Source organism: Podarcis filfolensis, assembly GCF_964270895.1.
Source record: "Podarcis filfolensis genome assembly, chromosome: 5".
Taxonomy (NCBI): domain Eukaryota; kingdom Metazoa; phylum Chordata; class Lepidosauria; order Squamata; family Lacertidae; genus Podarcis; species Podarcis filfolensis.
In genome coordinates, this window is record NC_139608.1 from 66,608,669 (window position 1) to 66,626,074 (window position 17,406).

At 43.0% G+C, this 17,406-nt stretch overlaps 1 protein-coding gene across 17 annotated transcripts in view; it reads right to left on the bottom strand.

Moving 5' to 3' along the window:
* Nucleotides 1-15,529, bottom strand: part of PCDH15 (protocadherin related 15) — a 633,377-nt gene extending 617,848 nt beyond the window's left edge. For 9 of the 17 annotated variants that reach the window (XM_083614038.1, XM_083614050.1, XM_083614060.1 and 6 more), the window contains exon 1: nucleotides 11,042-15,528. The gene's annotated coding sequence lies outside the window, so the exon portion shown is untranslated. Of the gene's footprint in view, nucleotides 1-9,541; nucleotides 9,560-9,770; nucleotides 9,792-9,821; nucleotides 9,955-11,041 lie in introns of those variants that run through there. The other 8 variants (XM_083614042.1, XM_083614044.1, XM_083614047.1 and 5 more) reach the window with 8 other exon arrangements.
* Nucleotides 15,530-17,406: the final 1,877 nt, after the last annotated feature.

Below are 17,406 nucleotides of genomic sequence, written 5' to 3' on the forward strand. Positions count from 1 at the left end.
CTGAAGACCAGCTGTTCAGATTTCTTGAACAGAAGCAGAAGGGTATCAAAGAGGGGTGACACATTCCTCCCTAGATATGGAATTATAAAGCCAAGACACAGTAACAGAGAAGGCCCTCCAAGCAAATAAAACTTGGATGTTGGAGGAATGTGGTGGATGGTATCTCAGATGATTAAGGAAACCCCACCCCCAAACCAATTAGGGCTTTAAAGATCATAGCAAGAACTATGAATTGGTCCTGAAAATGAATCTGAAACCAATATAAGAGTTATATGCACCTGATCATCAGCACCAGTCATCTATCTGACCACTGACTGGATCCTGGGCAAGCTGGAGCTTTCAGACACTTTTCAAAAGTGTTGAGAGGACTGCAGTAGTCTAACCACAATATAACTAAAGGCATGTGACACAACAGCCAAATCTGACTTCTTTAGGAATGGAAACAGCTGGCATACTCACCTAAGCTGGACAAAACAGTTCCTTGTCACAGGAAGCACACCCAGACTGCCAACCTGAATGATTAATGGATGTGCTATTACATCCAACATGGACTCCTGTCTTGTCAGGATTAAATGTCAATCCATTACTAACCTCAAGCACGGGGTCAGAACCTCAACAGCTTTCCCAAAATATGACAGAAAGGAAACATAATGTGGGGTGTTTTTTACATACTGGTGAAATTGTACTCCAAATCCCAGAACATCTCTCCCATTTTATGTAAATGTACATTTTATGTAGATGTTAAAAAACTTGGGGAAACAGAATGGGGCCCCAAGGATTCTTGGCAGTGCTTAGAACTAGAAGTGGTTTCTTAAATCCCAGCTCTACAATTCTATGATTCTATTCTTGCTTCTACCTCTTCCCCTCAAAGCACTTATACTGAAAGAAAAGAAAGTTAAGCTTCTATATAAGTGGCCTGAAAACAATTCTTATTTATTGATACACAAGAAGTTTGCCATACCAATTTTGATCTGTATTGAAGTCATAATGCATTTGCACATGCTATTATTGCTGTAGTTACTGCAGCAATTACTACTGTGCACAGTCCTATGTTAGATTTGTTTGCACATGTCTCGTGGTATAATAGTCCCCAGAAAAGTTTGAGCTGTTGTATAACTTCTTGCTCTAGTTTAAAATGCTCCACATTTAATTGCTACTGCTATGGTGTCACAGTAGAGCAAAACAGTATACTGTACCAAAAAAGGGAAAGAAATGTTTAAATATTTTAGAAAGCCACACAGTAGCATGTGTTTATTTGCTCAGTTGTATCACTTTCGCAACTGTAGAACAATATTCTGAAAGATACATTGTTTCCAGGTTGTATTCTATTCAGGCACTGATCTGTTTAACTTCTGCTTAGCTAGGATGCAGCAACATGTATCATATATAGATACTTGTCAGGGGACTGATGATTGCAAAGTTAGGGGGGAACTCAGATTTGCCCATATGAAAAATATCCCTCCCAAGTAAATTACTAACCCATGCAACTTTACTATTAGTATATTGATGTAGATGAAGCTTTGCAAATTTATGCAGCCTTGGGTCATCCACGTATCTTTTCTTGCAAAAATCATGCCACTGCAATGGTTTTGTTATCACAAAACCTACATGTTACAGAAGTATGTGTAAATGCTAACATACAAACTTTTTTTTTTTACCTGCGACCTTTACTATTTGATCTTGAAAGCTAAAGCTCACACATTTCAGATACGATGAAACCAATGTGTGCATCAATAAATCATAACATATCACTATTGTGATGAGTTTGTGGAGAAACAAGGCAAGGAGAGTACTAATCACCATGAATTTAATGTACTCAGGTTGGTGTGGATGGGTGTTAGAGAGTGAAAGAGACAGACAAACAGACAGACAGAGGTCTACATTTGCAAATCCATGGTGTATTACTTTTAGAATACATTGTCTCCAACACAGCTGCAAACTCTTCTAGAAAAAAATACTGTATTTGTTTTTTAAAATTTCAGTTTATAAACACAGTGCTTTTCTCTCCTTGTGCACAATGAACACAGTAAAGCATTTTGCTTTTCCTTGTCAGGCAGATGACACTTAAGCTGTCATAATATAATTTTCCTGTACTTAGGTTTGATGTCTAGCATAGTATGTTTATTCACATTTTTAGATGTGCCAGTAAATAAACCTGAGTCAGATATATTCAATTACATTTATTTTGTGGCTTTATTATTGGTAGGTGGTTCTTTTCTTAAACATGTATCTTCTGATACATGCTTTCCAACTGCAAAGAGATAAAATGCAATATGAACACAAGCAGTGCCCAGAAGAAGGGTGTGTTATAGTATATTTATAAAATTCTGGTACATCTGACTTTAATTCCCATAAAATATAGAATGTTGGGTTTTTTGTCACAAGTTTAAGGGCTCAGCTAGTGCTTTCTCTCCCAGGTGTCTCCTATGGAATCACTTGGAGAAAATTCACTAAATGCACTAATCTGCCCTCAGAGTCAATTGATACAGGCAACCAAGTGCAAGCGGGCAGCAACTTCTGAAGTTTTCTGAGTTTTCTCAGACTATTTCCTATCCATCCAACTGGATCATGTGCCACTGCAGCACTGTAGTGTCTGAGTAGTACCTGTAGTTCAAACTACTGCAGTAGAATAGACTTCCCACAACCCCCAAAACATGTTAATCTGAAAGCATTTTCTGAGCTGGCAGCAAGAGATACTGAAATGTTATCTGCTTGAGGCAGACAGAACAAATACTTGCATTTAACTCAAGTGACTGACTGTCCACATGCATGCAAGATGTTTCCATGATCAAAACTTGGGTCATTTTCAGGTGACAGTAAAATTTTCTTTTATTTTGGGATCTGACACCTGTTATACGTGCATGGCAATGCAGAATAGAAAGAGGAAGATAGACATTCTCAAACCAGATGTGTATTCTAGACAACAGCAATCTAAATTATAGATGTGGGAAATGCAAAAGCTATTTGAGCATCACTTTTTTTAAAAAAAAAATGCCTTATGGCTAGAAGATGTGCAAATTTTACATTGCAATGCTTCAAGCCATAGTGTCTTATTTCTAAAGGTCCCAGTGTTCAGAGAAAGAACAAAATCATTATGGACTTTCTTTCCCATTAAAACTCAGTAATGAAACATCTGATGAGTTCAGGGCTTTTATTAAAAAATAAAAACTTATGCTATGCAATTATTTTTTGTCTGTTAATAAGAAAATTACCCTCTCTTGATACACATACACCACAACTAATGAGGGGAAAGTATGATTTATGCATAAAATCCCTTTTTATTGCATGTTTTTGTGAATTTTGATTGCCTTTCTTTGGGATATCTATAGATAGGTGAGATATGACCTGATCTTTGAAAGGCCCTTATTCCTTCTTGAGTCACTGCATTCTGAAATGCTTTCATGCTTTACCAAATACAAACCATACCTGTGTTGCTTGAGAAAAAGCTAGCCAACTATAAAGTTACAGTAAAAGATCTGTGCATCTTCATATTATGTTAGGCAAAGACTCTATTATTCCAGCACTGCTCGCCCATCATCAATGCTCTCCGGAGGCCAAGTTACATTATATCCAAGATGCAAGTGCAACCTGGCTCTCTTTGTTGACAATCACAGCCCCTACTGCCAGAGGAAACTGAAGGGGATCATGCCTGAAAGGAACAAACTGTCTTTTTGCACCTGTTGTTTATCTCTGCTTTTCTCTCTCTAGTTAATTTTCCATAGGAGCTACGGAACATGTTCTGTAGTAGCTTCTGCTTACAACAGCATCCCTCAACTTAGTGCCCTCCAGATGTTCTAGTCTAGACCACAACTCAGTCAGTACAGCCACCAGAATGCTCAACAGCTTTTTCAAGGTGACAGTGATTCTACCATATAGCCTGGCTCTGAATAAAATAGAGGCAATGCCTTCATGTTAAGACTATACCTTCTCAGTAGGAAGCCCTGCCTCTAAATTCCAGATGTGTGTCATACTTGTGGTAAAGGGTGGTAAAAATACTCTTATTGCTTAGTACATTCCAAGCTTGATAGTCACCTTCCTTCATCTATAACCATGAGCTTCCTCACAAATAATAAACTGCTCAGTGTGTTGTTGTTTTTTCTTTTAAAGATCAATATATCAATATAGCAACATGATTGATGCAGTATCAGTAGAGAGCCCACCTATTTTCTTGGTAAGAAAGCATTTTTATATGCTTTCCCAAGTTTCAATTAGGGCTGATTCACATCATTCTATGTGTTGAGTGTTATGGTTTTGCAGGACTACAGGTGAAATTTGGAAAATTAGAATATAGTGGAAAAGTTCCTTTATTTCAGTAATTCAACTTAAAAGGTGAAACTAATATATGAGATATGGCTCCCCAAATCTCTTTTCTGATGAGAGCAGCTTTTGCATCTCATTTGGAAACCAAGGACCCAGAGTCTGGAGAAAGAATGGGGAGGCACACAATGCCAGATGCTTGAAGTCCAGTGTGACATTTCCACAGTCTGTGTTGATTTGGGGAGCCATGTCATCAGCTGGTGTTGGTCCACTGTGCTTCATTAAGTCCAGGGTCAACGTAGCCGTCTACCAGGAGTTTTTGGAGCACTTCATGCTTCCTTCCGCAGACGAGCTTTATGGGGATGCTGACATCATCTTCCAGCAGGACTTTGGCACCTGCCCACACTGCCAAAAGTATCAAAACCTGGTTCAATGCCCATGGGATTACTGTGCTTGATTGGCCAGCAAACTCGCCTGACCTGAATCCCATAGAGAATCTATGGGGCATTGCCAAGAGAAAGATGAGAGACACGAGACCGAGAAATGCAGAAGAGCTGAAGGCTGCTATTGAAGCTTCCTGGTCTTCTATAACACCACAGCAGTGCCAAGTACTGAGTACATATGCATGCTTCTACTTCTCAGAGGTCCAATGTTGCTCTGTTTGCAGTCCTTGTTTTGCTGATTTCATTTAATATTCTAATTTTCTGAGATTGTTAATTGGGGGTTTTCATCAGCTGTACGCCATGATCATTACAATTATAACAAATAAAGGTTTGGCATATCTTGCTTTGCATGTCATGAGTCTATCTCATATATTAGTTTCACCTTTTAAGTTGAATTACTGAAATAAATGAACTTTTCCACGATATTCTAATATTCCGAATTTCACCTGTAGTTCTCATGCCATTGCCAAAGCATATTATAGATTTGTCCATCATATTGGCTTACTGCCAAGTAAGGAGAAGAATTTTAGAGCATATTGAAATATATGACTGGTCAGTCTGTGATAAACAGCTTCAAACAAACCTGCACATCACATTCCTGTTCCAGTTTGACAAACTTTTAATTATATCACCACCAACTTATTGCTACTATAGTGGAGAGTTCATGAAGGCATATTAACATTCAACAGAGCACTTGGATTAGAAGATTGTAGTCTTTCAGACCTATTTTACTAGTTGTGCCAGCATGTGCTTCCGATGACACCCACCAGCTGCTACACACCATTGTAGCAGCACAGACCACAATGTGACAAGGAAATTGCACTACATTATTCACTTACACTTATCTGAAATACAGAAAGAAATTTCTCTAAACTCAACTGTGTTGTCGTTTTAGAAGATCTGTACCATTCAGGGCTCCCCCCCCCCCCCCGGCAGATTAACATATCACATATAAAACTGCAATGCTAGCAAGTTATGTACACCTTTGAGGAATGGTTTTAAATTGGCTTTTGAGCATCTGATTAGAAAATTCTGATTACAAGTCTTTGAATAATAAGCATTTAAGAAGTAGGCAAGCTTATCAAGACACCCAAAACAGATATGTGAATGTAGGGATCCACTTGTTTGTTTGTCAATGAGGGTATTTTAAACACTGACAACTAACACAAGTTCTCAAGACAGCCTTATAATAGTTATATAATATAATAAAACAGACGAGAGTTACTTGGGAAGAGCAAAAATGAATACCGGTTTCCGCTGTTTTCAGTTGTTTGAACGGCTGGATCACTGGACCATGGTGGATCCCAGAGGAAATAAATCCCAGACTGGAAATGGCTGTAGCAGCACACAGACATATGTCCCTCATAAACTAGGAGCTCCTTACTGGGCTGTAGCTAATCATCTTTCTCAACCTCTGGTGGCAGAAACAAGAGGCACCAGCAAGCAAGAGTGTTCATTTGCCCCACCCCAACAAGTCTTCAGTCAGATGTTTCAACTGCCACGTTCTAAGTGCTATCTTAGCCATCCCTTGATTTGTTGCTGCCTGCCACCAACATACTGCAGTTCCCTATGTCATCTGGCATGTGAAAAATGCTTTTGGAGAGATGTGGTATCAAAGGGGAAATTAGATAAGATGCTGCTCACTCCAAGTTCTTTGGCAGACATGAATATCATTTATTACGGCCATAGGCCCATACAGGTAAAAACAACACATAAATAACAGCTTGTGCCGTAAGGAGAAAAAAAGCAATCGCTAAAACACTACTATAACAATAAAATACTATAAAATGGAAAGGCATCCTACGCCTTAATTAGCTTGTAGAGCTCCTTGGCGTCGCTTTTGGGAAAGGACAGCAACTAGGAACCTAGCCACCTTCACCTTTGGCAGACATGTATTTCAATGTAAAAGAGAACTTAAGCAAAGGGGGCTGCATATGATGAAGCACCCTGCTGGCTAGAGGTCCAGGTGCCCTAAACACCTGGCAAGCAAATTTATCTGCATGAAAAAAGTGTGGAATAAGCACATACACGCCATTATCAAAAAATTCAGACTAGGTCTCTCAGCCTAAATAGACTATGATCCTGCATAGACCTATAGAATTTCAGGGTTGGAAGGGACCCTGAGGATCATCTAGCTCAAACCCATGCAAAGCAGGAATATGCACCTGTCGCATATGGGGATCGAACCTGCAACCTTGGCATTATCTTTCATAACCTTGTTATATTGTGCTCACTGCTCTGGCACAATGGACTAAGGGACCATCAATGAAAGTCTAGAGAAGGAGAAGCTCACACCCCGGAGTTACCACCAGCCATTTCTTCATCCAATAAATGCTTCTAACCTGGCAGCCCACAAACTTACTGTCATTTCAGTAGGGTGACAAAGGCTTCAACAAGGAGCTAACTTGTAAGTTAGTAACTCAGTGCAGTCAAGCACTGGGGTAAAGAATGAGAAGCACAGGTACAAGTACCTTTGGTCAGTCATTAGCATTGTTGGTTCAGTTCTCATTTCTATGCAGGGACACAGCTAGAGAGCAAGATCAAACATGGAATGAAGACAGATTCATAAACAACCATCTCTCTTGGAAGTGTATAGCATTTCTGCAACCATTACCTCTTCCATCAAGACAGTCCTGAAAATAAACAACTTAAGGAGAATAATATGGCAAGCAAACACCCAGTGAAAGCACAGGCAGGGAAGAAACAAGGCCATCTACTGCTGCTGAAAACCAATAGGAACCATTGTTAGCACACATCCCTTCTCTCTCCACAGACAGGCATCCTTCCTACTACACTCAGAGAAACTAGCAAGATGCTTTCCCTTGATCCATACAGGAAGCAAAACAGAACTAAAGCAGCGCTATCAGCAAAAAAGACAAGTGGAACACTAGATTGTGTTGTACTGCCGTGATGTACCTGTTAACTTTCCATATCAATAATGCTTTAAGTGACACAACTCCATTTCTTTTTATAGCAGTTAACAATGTTGGGAAAGGGAAAGTAAGAGCATGAGAAGATAAATCGCTCCGAGGAGCTATTTCTATTAAAGAAAGCAAATGCATTACTTGTAAGTACTCATATACTACAAACAGCTGCAAACATGCTCTTGAATCTCATTGCACATATAATTATTTGCACTGTCAAGAGACTCCCCACCCTCCTTGAGTACTGTTGCTACTAGGAAAGATGTGCCACTTGAAAGTACATTAAAGTAGAACGGAAAACCTTACTGACAATGGCATAACCCTAAGCAAAAAGAGAGGGAGAAGTAATTTGTGCTATGCAAAAAAAATCACATTTGCAGGAACCACTTCAGATATCATGACATTTCAATATTTTAAGTACTTGCAAGGTTAGGTACTTTATTCAAATAAATTGGGAGTTAGTCACCATGTCTTCCAGAGGGTGGCATAAGTGGGGCTTCCAACACAAACACAAGATACAAGCGATAATATCTGCTAACTAAAGTCCAGTTTCCGTATTTATATAATACACCAGGCAATCTTTTAAACCACATTCTCCCCCATTCATTTTTTTGTTTGTTTCTATTCTGGAATCTCACATTGTGGAGAATTTTATCTATAAGTTCAAAATATAAAGAAAGTTTAAAAACTGCATTCAACATGTGGAATTACATGCACAAATCACAGACCCTGACAGTGTGAACACCCAACAAGCATTGCCATTCCATCATATTTTACTCTGTTGTTGCCAGTGATTCTTCTTTCCAATATACTGCAAGCTATTGCTGCAGCTAGGAGAGCTACACGGTATGCAAATTGAAGAGAACCATTCTCACAGCATTTTCCTCTTTGAGTACAGTTGTTGGCAGAAGAGGCTTAGTTAACTAAATATCTAGTCAAGTTGCTTGATTAACCAATACAAAATTTGATACTAGATTTTTATAACATGATAATTTTGCTACAAGCTTCTTGTCTGAGTTAAAAGAAACATTAATCATCTGTCCCATCAGACTGGCCATGTTTTTGTCAAAGTTGTTATTCAACATGGCATGTCCTCCATGGAAATATCGAAATGCAGAATAAAAACTGTCAGATTATGTTTTTATTCCAAGTGGAAATGAGCACCTCAGCAGAATAATAAGGAATGGATTTCTTCATATACCTCCAATTATTAAATGACATTTTTAATAAATCAACATCTATTTGAGTTCCTGGCCTGAGTTTTGCACTTTAAAAATCAATAAACTTTGTTCGTTAGCAACATCACACTGAGCTTCCTAGTAGAAGAGTGGAGTGGAAATGTTACAAAATAAAACAAATAATGAATCTCCAGCATTCAAACACTAGCAGCAGTAACCTTATGCACACTTATTTGGGTACCAGTCCCATAGATTTCACTGGGACTTACTTCTGAGTAAACATGCACATGGTTGGGCTGCATGAATATGAAACCCTTTGCTATAGTTAACACAACAGATCTCATTAAACCTCTGACCCAGTTGAGGAGCCATCTCCCATTTCAGAGCAAAATTGCTTTACTGATAAATTATGTGCTGATCCACCCCATCTTTAAAGTGCTGTGCTCTCTCCCTCCGCTTTGCTATTAAACATCCACCAAGACAAAAAAGCTCTGCTGCTCTGGGAAAATCTAAATGATGGATCTCGCCAGCTAGAAACATCACCTGTAGTGCCCAAACCACACAATTCTAACAGGGATGGGGGGGGGGGTAAACAGTGTGCGTTCTGCAAATATCCTGGAGAGTGTGGGGTCATCTGCCGGGACTTCCAGCTACAGAACAAGCAGGCTGCTGGTGCTTCTGTAGTTCTGGCAGAATACATGCTGCCTCCCATCCCCGAGAAAGGCTTGCTTCCACTCACTGCTTACTGGTCCATAGGCAAACAGGAGCGGAGCCAAAACGGGGTGGGGTGCGCGCGCTCTCTCTCTCTCTCTCTCTGCCTTTACACCGAATCTGAGGGGGAAGAAGGCACGTGCGAGACAGCAGAGAAGGCAGCCAGCATTATTCCACTCCCACCAACGAGATCGGAAATGAAATGTAACAGCAGCCTATGTCTCCCGCGCCAAGTCTTACAAGAACAGAATACTAACGGGTTCATTTCTCTCTCTCTCTCTCTCTCTCTCTCTCTGACCGATTATTACCATATGCAGATAAGCAAAGCACACAGGCGCAGCAGGAGCAGCTCCCTTCGCCTTCACATCCTACCCGGCGCAACTTTTTGCTTGGGAAACAGGCGACGATCACCACGCCAGGGCAATGCTTCTCTCCCCTAGTATTTGCTTTAGCAGAAATGGTGTTTCGTCACAGATTCAGGAAGAACAGCGCGAGAACGGTGCTCGCTCTCCCTCAACTCTCAATGCCCATCAACCCCAGAAATAGGGAAAGTCACGCCTCTCTCTAATTTCATCATGGCTCTTTGCTTCTTTACCTACTCAGAACTTACTCCATTCCACTGAAGATGCCTAGTAAGCATCTTGAGTAACTTTAAGGGTTTTTATTTGAGGACGATCGCCTCAGAATAAACTGGGGAAGGGGGGAGCGAGATTTGCCTTTCATTACATTCCAGAGCCTTTTGCTCCCTCCTCCACTAAGGAATCATGAGCTGGAAGGGGACCACCAGGGTCATCTATCCCAACCCCCTGCAATGCAGGAATCTCTCGAGCCCACCACCCTGAGATGAAGAGTCTCACGCCTTACCGACTGAGCTGTCTCACATCTTACACGTTAAAAGGTTAAATGTTGGAGTGACGAATATGGAAAGCACGGTGGGCAAAAAGCTCTCGCCACGGGCAAAGCTCCCATCTTCTCGCGGAACGAGACACGCCGCCGTGCTACATGCAGAAAGGAAGGGAAAACTTTTGCTAGCAGAAGGTGCTGTTACAACAGCTTGAAATGGGGGGGGGGAGGGAGAGCATTCCAGCTACCAACCCTTTCGCACCCATATCTGGCCCCCTGCGCCTCACGTCACACACTACCCATCCTGAAAAATGCTGTCCTCATTTTATTGCACGACACGGGGCGATTTCTGCCTGCGTGGCTTCGTCGAGGGGTTGGGCTGGATGACCTTCAGGCACCCCCCCTTTCTCGGCTCAGTGACAACAGTTGCCTTGGCAGCGCAGGGCCTGGCTCGGCTTCTTCGGCACGCGAGGGAAGCGAGAGGGAAACGCAACTTGGATCCTACCCCCCCACACACCCTCCCATCCCATCCTCACCGAAGCCCACCGACGGCAACTTTCCGGCATCGCCAACGGACACTGCAGCAACGCCAGAGAAAGAGGACGAGCAGCCAAAAAGGAGCGCTTTAAGGAGACGCGGCCGTCTTCTGCCTCCACCTGGACGCGCGGAGCGGGGTTGTTCTTACCTCAGCAGAAGCCACCTCTGCACAGCCGGCGGATAATCCCCTGCCCGCGCGGGCGGCCGGCGGCGCTTCCCCTCAGAAGCTGCTCCTCTTGCTGCCAAGGCGAGGCGAAGCGACGTCTTCTTCCGCGACGCCCTCCGTCCTCGCGCTTCTCCCTCCGCCCGCCCGCCTCGCTTGGGCGCCACCTGGGCTGAGGGAAGCCGCTTTGCCCCCCGCGCTCCTTCCCTCAGTCAGTCCGCGGGCATCTCTCCACAGGAAGAGGGCGACGACGACGCTTCTGCCGCCCGGGCTGCAGGCTCGCTCTTCTTCTGCCCGGAAACAGGACTCTTTGAGAAGGGAGAGCGAGGTGGGGGAAGAAGAGTAGCGGGAGATAATAATAATAAAAAAACTTTGAGGTAAAAAAAGGGGGGGAGGACGTAACGTTTAAGGCAGAGAGGGCGGGATGTCGGGGGAGAGACTGAGCACGCGCCCCGCGCGCTCGAGGAAGCGCCGCGAGTGCTCCGCGCGAAGAGGCGCTTCTTGGCCGAGCCTCTCGGCGAGGGGAAAGGTGTCCCCTCCCACCATCCAGGGCAAAGGGAGCTTCGCTGAGCTAGGACGAGCGACGAAGGAGGCGCCTGCCAAATCCTGAGGGAAGCGCGGGGTCGCCTCGACACGGTAAATCGAGGGGGTGGCTGGGGGTCAGGGGAGACCGGCCAGTTTTCGCTCTCCTCCTGCAGCAGCAGCGGAGGAAAGAGAAGAGCGCGGAGGGAGGGAGAACTGGAGGAAGCCGCGAGGAGGCAGCAGGTTGCAGCAGCCCTTCTTCAGCCGAGCGGCGGCGGCGGCGGGGCTCTGGGCTCGCTCCCTCTCGCTGGCGCAGGCGGAGGAGGAAGGCGGCAAGACGACGGCCGCGTTGTTCCTCAGGAGTGAGGGATGGCCGGTCGGCTTCAGATCAGGTGGGCAGGGAAGCTCGGAGAAGATTCATGGCGCGCTGTCAAGAAGGATTTGGACACGCCGTCCTCCTCCTCGGCTGTTTCACGCTCCCCGGAGTGAGACGGACGTCGCCGGCGCTGCCTCGGAAGGAGAGGCGAAGCCTTGGCAAAGCGGCAGTGTGGCCACGAGCGGCAAGGCGGGCTCTTTTTCAGATTCTCTCGCACGCGTACGCCTCGCACACGTGCTCTGATGCAAGGGCGCAGGGGCGCAGGGGTGCCTCGGAGGGATCGCTTGGTATGGGGCTCTTGCTCTGGGATGGGCTGCTGATGCACTTCCAAAAAAAACTGGGTCGCGAGTACGTCAACCTCATGCCAAGAACAGCAAAGGGAGAGAGCTGTCATCGGCTCATATGATATCCTCTTCGGAGATTCTCGTCCCAGGCTATGGCTCCATGCAATGGACCCCAGAAACCAGGAAGTTTCCAAAGAATGGCTGCTCAGGGAAGTGAACCTACTGGCAGCTGCTGTAGGAAGGGTGCTGCTCCTGGACATTCCAAGAGTTTTTCAGTTTGCAGCATCACCAGCAGTTTCTAGAGGAAGATGAGTAGTCAAGAGTGCTCTGGAGTGAAGTGGTTGGCCCAGGCTTAGCCTTTCCTCCATCTTGGAAACTCTGGCTTCACATGGAGTGGACAACTGGTACTTCTTCCCAGTGCTCCCCACTTTTTTATCCTTCCAAATGGAAAGCCCAAAGGGCAGGAGACTGAAAAGCTGAAATACCAAAGATATTTCACAGCCAAACTGTCAGAAGGGTCATAGCACCCTTCAGGTCCTCGCTTGTGAAAGTAATTGTCCCAGCTAGGCAGACGGGTACTTATAGAGACTACATATTTAAGATCTGGAGGTAGCATGATAGACCCATCGTTTTCCATGGTATGCATCTGTCTTCCCCAACCTGGTGCCTTTCAGATGTTTTGGGCTGCAACACCCATCATCCCTGACCTTTAGCCATACTGGTTGGGACTGATGGAAGTTGTAATCCAAAATAGCTGAAGAGCACTAGGTTGTGAAGGATGATGTTCATTTATTTTTGCCCACAGTTGTCTCTTGTTTTGTTTTGTTTTGCTTTAAGCACTTTCAATTTGTACAAAGCCCGCTTGTCCAGATATGACAGTGGGATGAATGTCCTTGCTAAAGAACACTATCACACCACTTTCAATTTAGTCTCCATCCTATTAGTGGATGCTTGCCCAGAACTGAGAAAGGATTACATCTCTAGATTCCCTTTCTGCATTTTGAACATCTCCTTCTGCTACCCTTTCCTTTACTCTGACCGTTACCTTTCCACTTCACTTCAAATTTAGATTATTTGGAACATAGTGACATAAGAAGAGCCTACTGGATCAGGCCAATGGCCAATCTGGTCTGGCATTCTGCTACCACAATGGTCAACCAAAGGCCTGTGGGAAACCCACAAGCAGGATTCAAGCACTAGAGCACTTTTCCCTCCTGTGGTTTTTGGCAACTGGTAGTAAGAAGTTTTACAGATAGACAGATAGTGTCAGGTGTGGTGTGGTTGCTCGAGAGCAAACAGGCAAGACTCCGACCTGTCTTTTCCAGGCTTTATTATTAGTGCAAACTATTTACAGTGAAGAGCGTCATGTCTGGCTCACTCGCTCGCAGAATCTGAGAGTGGGCGGTCCTTGTACCTCCCCCAGCATAACAGTCACGTGACCCCCCAGCCTTCTCCTCCCTTCCTTGCGCCGAAACCTACTGCGCAGACTGGGCGCTGGCAAAGGGGTCCTTCCCTCCTCTCCGGCATTGAGGCTCTCCCTTGCATCCCCTGTTCCCACCACCTCCTCTCCACTGGTGGTGGGGCTTTCCTCCTTGCCAGAGGAGGAGCTGCTTCGCAAGGTCTTCGGAGGTTCCCTATAACACAACTGCGCTTCCCCCTCTCGCCTCTGACCTGATTGCAGTTCCCTGACAGATACATAGATGATAGATAGATAGATAGAAATTTGCTATACAGGTTAAGCAGCCAGTAGGATTAAACCTAAGTTTGTCACATTGCAAGTTGTCCCACACATTTTAGCTTTAGATGCATTATATAATACACATAGTGTATTGGCTAGCAGTACTTTTCAAGCACCCTGGGCTTATATTGAAAATTTTGGAGAACCTCATCTCATACTATGTTTGCCATTATGGCACCAGCTTGTGTCTTCAACAGTGTCTATGAAAAAAAAGGCTGCAATGCATGTACCTGGAGCTCAGAATTAACCTGGTAGAATCACATCTCTATGCCAGGTTCTGGGGGAAAGTTCACCTGCTAAACTGAGAAACTGAAGATACTGGAGAAGTACAGTAAACATTTTACACAAAAGGCAGAGTTCTTAACGTGCTAACCTATCTGCTTACCAAGAAAATGTCTGTTACAGAGTGCCCAGAAATAGCATGAATGAATAAACATGGAATTGCACTAAACCCATGCCCATTTGCTCCATAACTGCTTTGAGGCTTTTAAACCACCCCGAGTTTGTTTGTTTGTTGTTTTTTTACAGTCAAGTGGTGTATAAATTTTTATGAAATAAAGCAAATATCAGGTCTAGCCTTTTCACCCCACCTCTTCTTCACCTGTTTTATACAGCTGTATTTAGGCTAACCACATGCAAAGGAGGATAGGGATACATTTTAATAGATTTTTTTAAAATTTCCCCTTGACACAACATATACATATACAGGAACTCTGTTCTTCTTTGCACCTGGTCACATTTGTCCAGGGGTGGGCAACCTGCGATCCTTCCAATTCCAATCAGCCCCAGCCTGCCTAGCCTATTGTCAGAGATGATGGGAGTTGTAGCCACAACATCTGGAGGGTGGCAGGTCCCCTACTCCTGCCCTTGTTTTATTGTAAAATAGAAGGTTGTGTCTGAAAGGAAACACCTAGCAAAAACCCCACCATCTATCATAGCCACTGGCCAGGCATTAGAAATAGATTTACTGTGAAAAGTTTGCATGACTTACTACCATCTGGGTTGCTGTCACTTACCACTAGAATCCAAGCTTGGTATTGGAAAGGATAGCATATCCTGGGTACATGCCAATCTCAAAAGACTCTGTTTTGAAGGAATGCTATTAAAATGCATGCCCAATGGAATTGCTTACAAACATTAGCTTTATTTTTAAATATATTTCTTTGAGTCACTTAAAGTCAGCTTCCCTGCATGTCAGTGTGATTGATCACTTTGTTCCCTGTTTTTGAATTCTTTCACCATCTCCCTTGATTAGATTTGTTCTCTCCCAAGGACACTTCTCTCTCTCTCTCTCTCTCTCTCTCTCTCTCTCTCTCTCCATCCCCCTGCATACTTGTCTTTCTGGGTTCATTTTTCCCATTTGTATTGGCATGCATTACCACCTTTGATTATTTTGTTTTTACACATCAATCTGCCTTTCTCATGAATGTATTTCTAACATCATATCCTGTTAGGTTACCTTGGGAATTAGAGACTAAGTTTCAGTCAGCTGCAGTTTGTTTATTTATTTATATTATATACCATTCGTCCTTAAAAAACAAACAACGCAACACAACATTACCAAGGAAAGACCTACAGCAGAATGGAAAAGCACCTGTTTTGCATCCAGAATGTCTCAGATTCAATCCCCATGTTCCACTATTAAGCAACATGGTCACATACATAAAAACTAAAATATATCTGCATTTATTCCAAAGCAGCAGGGAGCTATTACATTCCAAAAAGCAACAGAATAATACAAAATTGTTCAGCAAAACACCAACAGGTCAAGCAGGAGTGCAGAAGTGCATATTAAGTAGATAATGGAACTGAACAATTGATGATGCCTGACATACCTCCAGTTTGTCTGCATGAGTCTTCTCTCTTGGCTAAGTTTCTGTTAGGACTTGCCTTCATAAATAATGCTGTGGGTAAGTCTTCTCCATGGCAGTAGTTTGTCCAACAATTACAAAGTGATCCTGGAGATGGCGTAGTGGCATACTTTCTCCTTGCCTTCATATTATTTCTAGATGGTTGTAACTTCCTTTCTCTGTATCTTGTTCCTATGCATATTTACAGAAAAAGTAAACACAGGCATATGAAAATCTTCATCACCAAGTTATTATTATTTATTAAATTTATGAACCATCCTTTATCTGAAGATCACAGGGTAATTTACAACAAAAAACACAACATGTATAACCTAATAATAAAAAGCAATAACCCCTCACACACATCTGAAAGGCCAACAGGCAGCAGCTTTATTTTCAAGTAGGTTTGCAGGATTGTATCCATGTTTCTGGTTGCCAGCTTCTGAACCAGTCCTGAGACTTACTTGGATGAGTTAATAATCAGGCTTCAATACCCATTTTATCTATATAACCTGACAATAAATATATTTATTCAGAATTAAGTTCTCCTACATCCAGTCAGAGTTACTTCCAAATGAAAGAGCAGAGGGTTATAGTCTTAATATTTCTGGAACAGGTAACATAAATGTTTGGTTATGTCCCCTACAATGTGTAGCATTAGTTATTCAGTCTATACGTCATTGTTAACTAGGGTGGAATCTACACAAATATTAAAAACACTATGAAAATGCTTTTTTTAAAAAAGTTTTGAAAAACACATTGAATTTTGCATAGCTCACTGTTGCCATCTAGTGTCACATTTGTATATTGCACTTTATAACACATTTATTTGCAGCTGTGTAACTGCACATGGTAACTGCAGTGATGAAGGGTAGGCTTTTAAATAAATAAAAATAAGGGAAAGGGAAATTCTAGCCTCCTGAATTGTTATGTTTCAGGCTGCAGTTGAAGGCAAAGGAGCAACATCTCCAGTATTAAGTATATGTCTATCCAGTTCTCTTGGTTTCGTCATCGTTGTTTTTTAAAAAAACTTTGTTTCTTCTTCAATACTTTATATGCACCTGATCACACAGGAGCTGCCTCCACATATCCATTCAACTTGTACATAATCGCAAAGAATGTGCTCAATAACAAAATGCAGGAACTTGCCCAAATTCTACAGCCACTTGTCTTTTACATTAATTGTCCTTTCACAACATATTCTACTACTGTAATATCCAGTAGCTCACTATTCCACACCCAATTACCAATTTGGAAAGGAGAGAATGGGAGGTGGGATAGAGGATTTTTTACAGTCCCTGCCTAGTTCCTTTTGGTTTGCAGCTGCCAGCTATATGAAATAAAATCTATGTTGTCAAGTGCAAGGAGATTGTGCCCCCTTCTCTGTTTGGATGTTTGTTGTACTGCAGCTGAAACTGGAGAGTCTGCTTCCAGCTCTTATTCCCACTTATAAAAGCCATTAACAGAATGAAGCTTTTCAAAAGACCACACGGAGAAAGCGATACCTCTGTTTTATATATTAGCCTTCACCTTTAGCCAAACAAACCAGCCAACAAAAACCAACCTGCACTTTTAACACC